Here is a 12350-nt window from a genome sequence, read left to right on the forward strand (position 1 = left end):
ATTTTGTATATAACTTTTCTTTAAGTGTTTTGCTTTAATAACTTAGTGAATTCTGTGATGCAAAATCCATGTTAAGCTGGCATAGAAATCGCCTGTTTTCTCAAATAATTTTTGAACGGTTAGAAAGTGTTAAATTTCGCAATTGGATTTTTATACCTTTTATGAAAATTGTAAGTCCTTAAAGGAAAATAGATAGACCCACCATTAAGTATACCGAAATAATCAGGTTGAAGAGCTGAGTTGATTTAGCCATGCCCGTCTGTCCGTCTGTCTGTTTGTATGCAAGCTAGTCCCTCAATTTTTGAGATATCTTGATAAAATTTGGTGAGCGGGTGTATTTGGGTGTCCGATTAGACATTTGTCGGAACCGGCCGGATCGGACCACTATAGCATATATCCTCCATACAACCGATTTTTCAGAAAAAGAGGATTTTTGTAATATCTTACCCAATTTAACAGATTGAAGCTTCAAACTTCACCATATACTTTCGTATATTGCACATATTGTTGCCTGAAAAAATTGATGAGATCGGTCGTGTATATAGTATATATCCCCCACAACCGATTGTTCAGATAAGAAACTTTTCGTAATTACTGCCCTATTTTAAGAGCTAGAGGCTTCAAATTTCAACGAATGCTTACGTATATAGCATATATTGTTGTCTGAAAAAATCATACTGATCGGTGGTATATATAGTATATATATGGTAGTATATATAGTATATATATAGTATATATATATATATATATATATATATATATATATATATATACATATATATATATATATATATATATATTCGCAATTTTAGCCCCATTTTAACAGCTAGAAGCTTCAAATTTCACCGAATGCTTACATATATCGTATATATTGTTGTCTGAAAAAATCATAGAGATCGGTTGTATATATAGTATATATCTCATACAACCGATTGTTCAGATAAGAATCTTTTCGCAATTTCTACCCCATTTTAACAGCTATAAGCTTCAAATTTAACCGATTGCTTACGCATATAGTATGTATTGTTGTGTCAAAAAATCATAGAGATCGGTGATATATATAATATATATATGATGGTATATATAGTATATATATAGTATATATATATTTTTTTTGGCGATTTCGGCTCCATTTTAACAGCTAGAAACTTCAAATTTCATCAAATGCTTACGTGTATAGCATATATTGATGTCTGAAAAAATCATTGAGATCGGTGGTAGACATAGTATATATCTCATACAACCGATTGTTCAGATAAGAAACTTTGCGCAATTTCTGCCCCATTTTAAAAGCTAGAAGCTTCAAATTCCACCAAATGCTTACGTATATAGCATTTATTGTTGTCTGAAAAAATCATAGGGACCGGTGGTATATATAATCTCATACAACCGATTGTTCAGATAAGAATCTTTGCGCAATTTCTTCCCCATTTTAACAGCTAGAAGCTTCAAATTTCACCAAATGCTTATGTATATAGCATATATTGTTGTCTGAAAAAATCATAGAGATCGGTCCCGTCCTTACTTGTTATAACTGGCAATAATGCGCATCCTCTGATACCCTTTTCGATCATATCGGACCAATTTCCGAGATGAACAATAAATGGCCTAGGCAGTCTTAAAAGAGTAGAAAATATAGTAACGCGCCGAACGCCGCCGCCGCAGCCAACATTTTTGACATTCGGCGACGGCGTGCGGAAAACGTCGCAAATCGGCGGCGACGGCGGCGTTTATCGGCGGCGTATATCTCTAGTACCTACTTATTTCTATACATTTTTCTTAATTTTGTTATATTCCTAATTTATTTGTAGTTTTTTAGATGTGACGCTTTAACAAATTGCCACACTTAACTGTCATTTGGTTCGTGATTTTCGCGGCCTTTTGCTGTCTTTCAATCTTCGTCCTAACACCCGCAACCCTCTCAGTCAGGAGCATATTGGAACCCTAACATTTCATAATCTATCAATAATGGTTCCATGTTTTTTTTTTTTTATTTCATTATGTCCAGTTAGTTGGTTGCTTATTTCTGGTGAGTTGAACAAATCGTTTGAAGCGATGGAAATGATTAATTGCATCGTCGTGCCCGAATGTTATTTGTTGTTTTTGTGGTGAAGTGAAAAATCATTGCGAGTCATTGAATTTTAACAAATTTGTAGCGCCTCTGGGTCTTATACTTAATATATGTATGTATGCATGCATTTATGAGCTGAATGAGTCGTGAATTTTGAAATTCTTAATTGAAAGTATAAGTTTCTGCAGTAATATTCATATTTTCAAGAAAACACTAAAGTATTCTTAGTTGGAGTTCGAGCTGAAGACCTCTATGAGCTAACCATTTAGCTATACAGCCTAAAGGGCCTAAAGCGTTCTACTGATGAAGACTTAGCAACCTTCGAAATAGATCTATCCGCGCAGCTGTCTGAAAATCTCTATCTTCTAGTCCGAGCCATAATACTTTCTCGATAAGCCCACCAAAAAAAAAAAATACAAAAAAGAAATATTAAAAACTAAAGTAATTTCGACTATCATACATTTGTTCGTATGTGAGAAGGACATTTTTAAAAAATTGAGAAAATAAATCAAATATTAGATTCTTTTATTGCATAAGCTGCTTTATTTGAAAAGCACGAGACATGTCGCAGTGTCGCAGCACTTTCTGAGATTTTTCTTTGCAAGAATCATAATTTTTGAACCATTGACGGTATTTTAATGGTTTAAAAAGCGCTTGAAAGGATCTAAAAGAACAATCTCGCTATTGGGAACATCATTCTGTAGCTGTTCAGAATTGATAACTACCACAACTTCTTCTTTGGTTAGTTTGATTGGTGATTCGTACTCATTAAGTATTCTTACCGGGACACGTTCATCTAGTTTTGTCATAGCCAGTGTTATTTCTGTTAGTATAAACGGCTTCAATGCAGTTGCTGACTCGATTAAAATCGAATGATTGAATGAGATGCACCTGCACCCAGTCAGTAAACGTTCCTTTCCATCCACATGGCCTCTGACCTTCTTCCTATTTGTGAGATAGAAATTATGGGGCATTCAATTGCGAGAGCCAGCTGTCGCCCCTTGTGGATGACTCGTTTTAGTTTAACTATTGAATGACCTTCGAGATTTATTCATCTTCTTCAGGAAGGCGTTTACGACTACCCACATTGTTGGTACTACTAGGGCAATGTGCAACGTGACCTGGGTTGCCGCACTTGATTCCAATATCGCGGCGACCAGTCTGGCCGTTCTACTTCCACTCGGTGCGCTTTAAATGCTGGCTTACACAAAAGCGAGGCTGTTTCCTGAGTTGTTACATGTGAAAACGTTTTAGCAAATTTACGCTTTGGGTTTGTGTATGCAGCTCGCTTTGTTTCGACGTCCTGTATTTCATTCATAAAAGCTCTAAATTTTAACCAGCTTGGTGTGTTGTTGTGTACGCATTTGTCTTGCGATGCCCGCCGTGTGCTCCAGGATAGTGTTGATCTTTCAGGTGATGTCACTGTATGAACAGAAGGACTAGAGAAGGGATATCGGAATTAGGTAAAACAACTTCTCATAAAGTACGCAATTATATTTGACCAGGATGGTTCCAAACCATGCCGAACTAACATCAAATCGCTACTGGTGATGAAGGGCCAATCCGCGAAGCTTCTGTTTTTGTTGCGATAAAAACACTTTCCGAAGGTTTTGGAGAGTGTTATTGCTGGTCCTTTGTCGTATATAGATCCGGTATGTTCTAAAAAGCACCATTGAGGTACAAGCCCGACCATCTCGAGAACGATTTAATATGACCACATTCAACCTTCTAGGATATTCCGCCCCCACCCCCTGCTTCCATTTGGGGTCGCCAAAGCCTCTGCTGCTAAGGAAACAAGTAGTTGTGGTTGACAATTGGGTTGGATAAGCTATAAATTGCGCTAGCAACCCTACTAGCCAAGCGGCATTGGAAGATAGCGGCGTAGTCGAACCAAGAGCCAATCCGTTGAGCTCACCGGTAGTTCTTGTCAAAAAGAAGGATATTTATGAACATTTGTGCACTGTGCCAATATTGGCATACCCGATTCCAGGAGCAACTTTCATTATATATTATTATTATAGATAAACATGCGAGTTGACATGCTATAGGAGGTGTTTTATCACAACGATGTCGATGGACAGGAGAAGGTAGTTGCCTACAACAGCCGATCAGTCCGAAAACCAGAGAAGAACTATTGTGTTGCACAGCAGGCAGTGCTGGCTTTGGTGGAGTGATGGAGAAATGTCTCCTGCTGTTCCGAAATCCGGAGAGTCAATCGGCACGGTGGTTAGAGCTACGACAAAGCTATGACTTTTCCATTGAACATACATAGCAAAGGTAGCAGACGTGGAAATGCTGATGCAATGTCACAAGTGTTTAAGGCCCTTTGACGGATACTATTCCGATAGTCTCGTGAAATTAGCACCATTGAGGTAATAGCTCGATCATCTTGGAAACGATTTGATATGACCACGTTAAATCTAATATGTCATCCCCACCCTTCCTACCGTCGGTAGTTTGGGGTCGCCACAGGTTTGCCATTTAATATGTGTATGTCACCTACATATTTGTGACAATATTCGCCTCGCGTAGATGAAAATGGCAATTTCGTTGGGAATGCTAAAAATTGCGGTGGTAGCCCCTTTAAGGTGTTGCGCTACACAACACAGGGTTGGTATAAACAAGTACGGAAGGCTAAGTTCGGGTGTAACCGAACATTACATATTCAGCTGAGAGCATTGGAGACACAATAAGGGAAAATCACCATGTAAGAAAATTAACCTAGGGTAACCCTGGAATGTGTTTGTATGACATGGGTATCAAATGGAAGGTATTAAAGAGTATTTTAAAAGCGATTTGGCCATAGTTCTCTAGATGGACGCATTTCGAGATATCGCCATAAAAGTGGACCAGGGGTGACTCTAGAATGTGTTTGTACGATATGGGTGTGAAATTAGAGGTATTAGTGAGGGTTTTAAAAAGGAATGACAGGGTGACCCAGAACGTCATCTGTCGGGTACCGTTAACTTATTTATATATGTAATACCACGAACAGTATTCCCGCCATGATTCTAACGGCTTTAGATTTCGCCCTGCAGAACTTTTTCATTGTCTTCTATTTGATGTGGTGGGTGTCACAACCATTTTACAAAGTTTTTCCCAAAGTTATATTTTGCGTAGTGAGCTGATGGGCTGAGTAGCCAATGCTCTTTTAGTTAGTTCTGATATTCATACCAGTACCTAACCAGTAATAATAATAATAATAATATATTTTGCGTCAAAAACCAATATAATCACCATGTTTCATTCCTTTTTTCGTATTTGGTAGAGAATTATGGCATATTTTTAATTTTTCGAAATTTTCGATATCGAAAAAGTGGGCGCGGTCATAGTCGGATTTCGGCCATTTTTAATACCAAGATAAAGTGAGTTCAGATAAGTACGTGGACTAAGTTTAGTAAAGATATATTGATTTTTGCTCAAGTTATAATGTTATCGACCGAGCGGTCGACTGTGTATAAAAACTGGGCGTGGCTTCAACCCATTTCGTCCAATTTCACAAAAAACAGTTACCGGTATAGAAGCTATGCTTTTACCAAATTTCACAAGGATTTGTAAATTTTTGTTCGGCTTATGGCATTAAAAGTATTCTAGAGAAATTAAATGAAAAAGGGCGGAGCCACGCCTATTTAGAATGTTGACATAATTTACTTATATACTGTAAAGATATTCAATTTTTTTTTTTAAATTGACTTACTTTTTTTTTTAAGTGGGCGTGTTCGTCATCCGATTTCGCTAATTTTTATTAAGCATACATATAGTAATAGAAGTAACGTTCCTGCCAAATTTCATCATAATATCTTCAACGACTGCCAAATTACAGCTTGCAAAACTTTTAAATTACCTTCTTTTAAAAGTGGGAGGTGCCACGCCCATTGTCGAAAATTTTACTAATTTTCTATTCTACGTCATAAGATCAACCCACCTACAAAGTTTCATCGCTTTATCCGTCTTTGGTAATGAATTATCGCACTTTTTCGGTTTTTCGATATTTTCGATATCGAAAAAGTGGGCGTGGTGATAGTCCGATTTCGTTCATTTTAAATAGTGATCTGAGATGAGTGCCCAGGAACTTATGTACCAAATTTCATTAAGACACGTCAAAATTTACTCAAGTTATCGTGTTTACGGACGGTCGGACGGACGGACAGACATGCCTAAATGAATTTCTTTTTGCGGCCAGATCATTTTGATATATAGAAGTCTATATCTATCTCTATTAGTTTATGCCGTTACGGATTATCGTTATGCGAACAAAATTAATATACTCTGTGAGCTCTGCTCAGCTGAGTATAAAAAGTGGAGGGGGAAACTGTTGGCCGTCTGTTGCACAAAATACCTACTTTTTGAAAGAAATATTCACCAACGACCTGGTACGTATTACACTCTTTACTCCACGAAGGCGTGCGCTTATCTGGGCTGCCACAATTTAGCCTCCGAGTGCGCGTTGTCGATCAGCCTAATATAATTGGAAGATTTAACATTGTGAAGGCAGAATTTACGGTGAACACTTTCCAAGCACACCCTTGGGGAGCACATCGATAAGGCTTGCTCTTGTGCGGTAAACGCCCTGTGATATAAGGTTTTATAAGTAGAGGTAATCATGGTGGCAGAAAAGCCACGGTGTAAAGTGCAGTTCAGGTCTTATTACGCGGCCGACACTGTTAGTAGATTAAAAGTAGATTAAGACTGCTCGCATCATGTCCCCGCTACGTTACTATATGGGCGTTAATGACATTTTCTCCCACCTACCAGACCTAAAGAATTACTAACATAAGTAGTCCAAACTGGTGACTGGCGCTAAAACGGTAGACAATAGCTGTTTTTTTTTTAAATCTGTAGACGTTTACGCTTAAACTTTATATGGACTTCTAAGCGTCAAAATTTATCTACTATTCTGAAATTGCTTCTAATAAAATTAGTACTACTAAATTTCAATACGCATTATACTCAGATGTAACTGAAATATGTGTCTATATTTCACCTTTAGATGGGTCTCCTAAGCATTATCTAAGCGAGGATAAGCGTTTTTTTACGCGCAAACGCAAGTGTATACGCGTGAAAAAAAAACACGGCTAATGTCGTAATAATGCGCATACATGTACTCTATACACATAACAACAATCAGAAATGTCTTATCAGCTAAATCAAATCGCCTTCCAAATGCAAAGAAGGTGCGGTCGATGTTTTTGAGGTTGAGGATGGTCATCAAACTTCAGCGCTTGTGTTTTGTCGTAACGAAATTGAAGCGCAGCTGCAAGTGCCAAACTACTGACATAGCGCACATAATATACCTACAAATATTCATATATGAACACATGCCACAACAATATTAAATACAACAACAAGGCGTGTCTGGGGAGAGTTTGTCGCACAATTAAATTCAATTGAGTTGAGAGCGAAAGAAGCGCGTTGGCATTTGACATTTGGCAGCTGGCAGCTGGCAAACTTGATGACTCGCGCGGTAGACAGCCGACAAGCGCAACGAGCTGTAGTTAACGCCCGTGCGCTTCATCAACGTTAATTTACTTGTGCTAACGGTAGTTAACGATTTTTTGTTTGTTTTTTATTCACTTAAATCTTCACTGACTGGTGTGCACTTTGCTGTAATTGTTAATTGTTGTCGCCGCCGCATTGCAACGTATCGCAACAATGATCGTCACAAAGCGAAAACAACACGCGCTTGCAGTCCCGCAAATTAATTTAACGTTAAATACGCGGCAATCATGTTAAGCGCGCTGTGAAACGACGCTTGAGGCTATGGTTTGATTTCAGCAACACAAAAAAAGGCACACAAAATTGCATTCGTATGCATACTTCAAATGCGCACATACGCGCGTTTGTATGTTTATGCATACTAATTGCTATTTACATAACTGTGTTTACGCGCTTGTACGCGTGTAAACATGTGTGCATACCCACGCGTAGGAGGGTAACAGAGCATGGCGTCTACATTCTGCATTCCCAAAGCTATCAACCTATAATAATCTTTATTTGTACAACCCCACCGCTGCTGTGGCGTCTGCGCGCTAGCTGTCGTGCATCATCGCAGAAATCGCGTGAACTACTAAACTTCTGAACCATCCACTTATCGTCAGCCTTCAGCACGACAAAAAAAAAACAAGAATTGAGAACTATTAAAGGTTATGTTAGCTTTGGCGCGTCCCGTAGTGCCATCAACACGATGCATGTAACAGTTTGAAAAGCAGCATTCCGCTATTGTCCATTCCGCGGCACATTCACAGCTACTTCCTATCAGTTATTGCGTGATGCGCAAGTGTGATCAAAAAAATAGCGATCACGTGGAGCCAACCGCGATCCGATGCGCGCCTATTTAACATTTTTAATGCTGACGCCAAAAAGCATCATAAATTCGTGACGTTGATTGCAACAGAAATCTCATCTTGCATCGGTGAATAGTTCTGTATAATGTTTATGAGTTGATTTTTTCTAGCTTAAAGGTGGAAGGGGGTTTATTTAAGTTGTTTATTTTAGAGGATTGACATGCCATAAACTCATAGCGGATGAGCCTGCTTTGCGATGACACTCGCGCTATTTTGATTTGCTGACCGGTCACAATGCTGCACACTCGGCACACTACGGCAATAAATAAAACCGGCAGTCGCAGATTTAAGTATTAAATGCCAAATTCACTTAAACTACGATAATAAAGTTTAATTCATTTTTATTGCCATCTAAAGTGCAAATATGCATTAAATACAGTAAAATTATGTTTAGTATATTTGACGACTAATTCCATTATTATCGTCTTCTACTGCTGGTTAGGTTAGGTTGAACCGGCTGGCCCATGAGGACCTCACATAGACTGAGGGAGTCCGTAATCTTACCAGAAGTTTGTTTAACGACCAAACTTAAAACCCCTACCAAAAACGAGGATCCGCAAATACTAGAACCTTCCTAGGACTTATGCCACTTGCTACTTCTAGATCTGACAGCTGTATCACTCCTAATATCTGAATTACTCCTAAGCCTGGCAAGCGCAGAGCATGAGAAAAAACAACGTGCTCGATCGTTTCCTCCTTCAATCCGCACATCCTACATATGCTATCACTGACAAAGCCTAATTTAAGGGCATGGGACGCCAGAGGGCAATGTGCAGTCAGAATACCTGTTATGAGTTTACAGTCCTCCCTTTTTAATGATAGGAGAATCATTTTTTTTGTCTAACGATGTAAGACTTACACATTATCCTACACTTTGCAGCCCCACTAGGGTCCACGCCTTTCCCGCTTGGTCGATCATGTGCAGCTCTCTCCCTCTCTTAATCTCGGCCAATCCAATTGCGACTTCTGCGAAGCAAGTTTCGAGGGATGGGACCTTTGAAGCTTGTTCGTCCGCTTTTTCATTGCCATCTAAATATGTGTATGATACATTCATATTTGTAACAGGATTCCCCTCGCGTAGGTGTGGTTGACAGTTGGGTTGTGGAAGCTTTGAAGCTATGAAGCTTGTATTGCGCTTATCAACACCTTGAATCCCTGCTATGCGAGATTATTGCCTTAATTGTTGTTTGGCTGTCTATATAAAAAAGTTAACGCGGCAGCAGTTGAATCTATTTTCTTCTAGTGCTTTAGTTACGGCTACTACTTCCGCCTGAAAAATGCTACAGTGATCTGGCAGTTTGTAGGATCTGTTTATATTCGGATCAGCACAGTATCCCGCAGACCCTACTTCTACCGCTATTTTGTAACCATCGGTATATACGTGTATCGCCTCCTCCAATAATTGGGCTTCCTTGCGCCAATCGACCATCTCTGTTGTGGCCCATAGAGCCCCTTCGAAGGGTAGATACGGAATAAGGTAGTCTGTTCATCCTGTAATTGATACTATGGCCGCACCGTCAACGCTCAAGTATTGATAGCCTGCATACCTCCTCAAATTTTTTTGGATGGCTGCCCACCAAACAAGGACTCCACAATGATGATGTATATTGTACAGTACTTCTACTACTGAGACAAATAATTTAGAAATTTCAAAGAAATTATTTGGCTAGTTCAGTTTTATCGATGTTACTAGTCTTTTTCCGGTTACAGCTTCGGTACATTCCACGTTGAATCTTTTGGGTCATCCAACCGCCTCCTTCCGTGAGTAGCTTGAGGTTCCCAAAGGCTCACCTGCTAAATAAATAAAGAGGACTTGCCACGGATAGGCGAGGTTTATAAGAGGATTGGGGAAGCCTAAAGTTGCGCTGGTGCTTCCTTGGAAGGGTTACGCTACACAACACCTTGAATCCCTGATGGGTATCTTAATCTTTGGTCAACTTGTGCTCACCGACTAGTCGCTTGATAACCGCTCTCCCTAATTTGTACATCCCCTTTGCTGAAATGTCTCACAAGATCACTATGCCTCAGCCTAATATATTCGAACACATTTTCGATACTCCACTTACCGCTATAAAAAAAAACAGATCCGAGTCGAGGATAACTCAGAGCATCCTTGTTGCATATTAGCCATCAGAAGTAATGGAAATTCCTTAGCTAAAATAAAAATTGGCATGATCTACTCCCTTTTCACTATATTTGATAAAATATCGAATGTATGTCTTTTGGAAAACGGCGAATGAATTTGCGAAAAGATAAAAAGATATTTCAAAATGGGTAAATCTCATAAAAATATTTCGAGGTCCTTTTTGACGTTTTCCGAAGAGCATGCGGTATTTCCCCAAATTTTATTAAATATGCAACTTGTTCATTAGTAACACTTCGTGAGTCAGACGGGTGGAACACGGGGCAGATTGGCCACAGTGGTATCCTCAGAAGGCTTGGTTGAATAGTCAGATTAGCACTCACCTTCGCTTAGATTTCACCCGAGTTATAAGGTGGTGTTCCCTTCAAAGGGTTTTCGAGAAAGTAACTCGGGGTATACAGGAAGAATACAGTTTCGCTCTACGCAGAAGGATTAAAAAGCAACTTAAAGTGTCGCTGTCACTCTGTATTCCAGCCTTAGCTTGTATCTGCCAAGCACAAATTTTGGGTATGGAGAGGACCTGTACACTTCTGTACACTAGGAGGGATCTGTAAGAGGGCATGAGGTGTGCTTATTCTCAGATGGTCAAGCAGCGGTCATGGCGCTGAACTCCTCCATCACTCCATGTATGCTGACAGCAACTGCGAAGTCCTTTCATGCCGCTGTCGTATGAGTTCCAGGTCATAGAAAAATTGAGGGCAAGGATAAGTTAGATGAACTCGCAAATATAGGTAATTGGCGGAAGCTGCGGAGGCATCGACGTTCAGCATCCACTCAAATCAGTCTAAAGGTACATAAATTGCTGATTCCAGGAGATATTGGTATTTTCCTACTCCACGGACACCTGCAGGATAACCAAGCGAACATGGCCGACTTACCATAGAAAGAGAACAGAAGAAATGCTAACTAGGTAAAGAAAGAAATCCTTAGAACTATTACCACAATCACGAAACAGTGGCTCTTTGGTCTGCATGCTGCAACTGAATTTAGTGCATTGAGGACTGTAAATAGAGTTGAATGCCCACCATAAGGTTACAAACTATGAGTAGTTATATACCGAAGGAGCTTCAGAAAATTGCAAGATGCTTCGTAAAAGATATCAACAAGGGTATTCAAAATTAGTTAACAGAGTATTGAGTAGCCCTTTAAAAGTCTGCAATAATTGATATTAGGTAAAGTGCATCACAATGGCGCCCCGTGCCATTCTTAGACTCGGGATTTTAGTATGCGGGAAGTACATTAACCAACAACGACGGAAGAACAAAGTTTTAAAAACTGGGGACAATCTACTGATCTCTACTGCAAGATTAAACTGTGTAGATAATTGAAAGATTAAGTTCTCCCTCGAAAAATGAAAACCAAGCTCTACACGTTACTTGTTCTATCTTTTTCTTCTTGTAGTCATAAAAACTATCCGAAAATACCATCTCGAACACTATTTGACATAACCTTTTCGAACCTTGTATGGTCGAGGCTTTAAGTTGTTTCTGACGATAGTTATACCTACCGCGTGAATATTTTTACCTCCACTTATCATACCCGTCCTGCTATCCAACATAGATACATCGACACTGACAACATCAGATGAGGCAGTTCTGGTAATATACGACAGAAAAGTTCTTCAAACGGGCTATGGACATCCATGCGTTGGAAGATAGCGATTATCAAGTAAGGTTTAGCAATGAGCTCGAAGTTACGCCTGCCTGGGCTAGATCATATTTTACGAATGGGAAAGATGATCCGACTCAGATACCCGTATTGATTTGACATAAGACGGACCCCATATATCCAG

This window comes from Eurosta solidaginis, chromosome 5 (genome assembly GCF_040869045.1).
Source record: "Eurosta solidaginis isolate ZX-2024a chromosome 5, ASM4086904v1, whole genome shotgun sequence".
Taxonomy (NCBI): domain Eukaryota; kingdom Metazoa; phylum Arthropoda; class Insecta; order Diptera; family Tephritidae; genus Eurosta; species Eurosta solidaginis.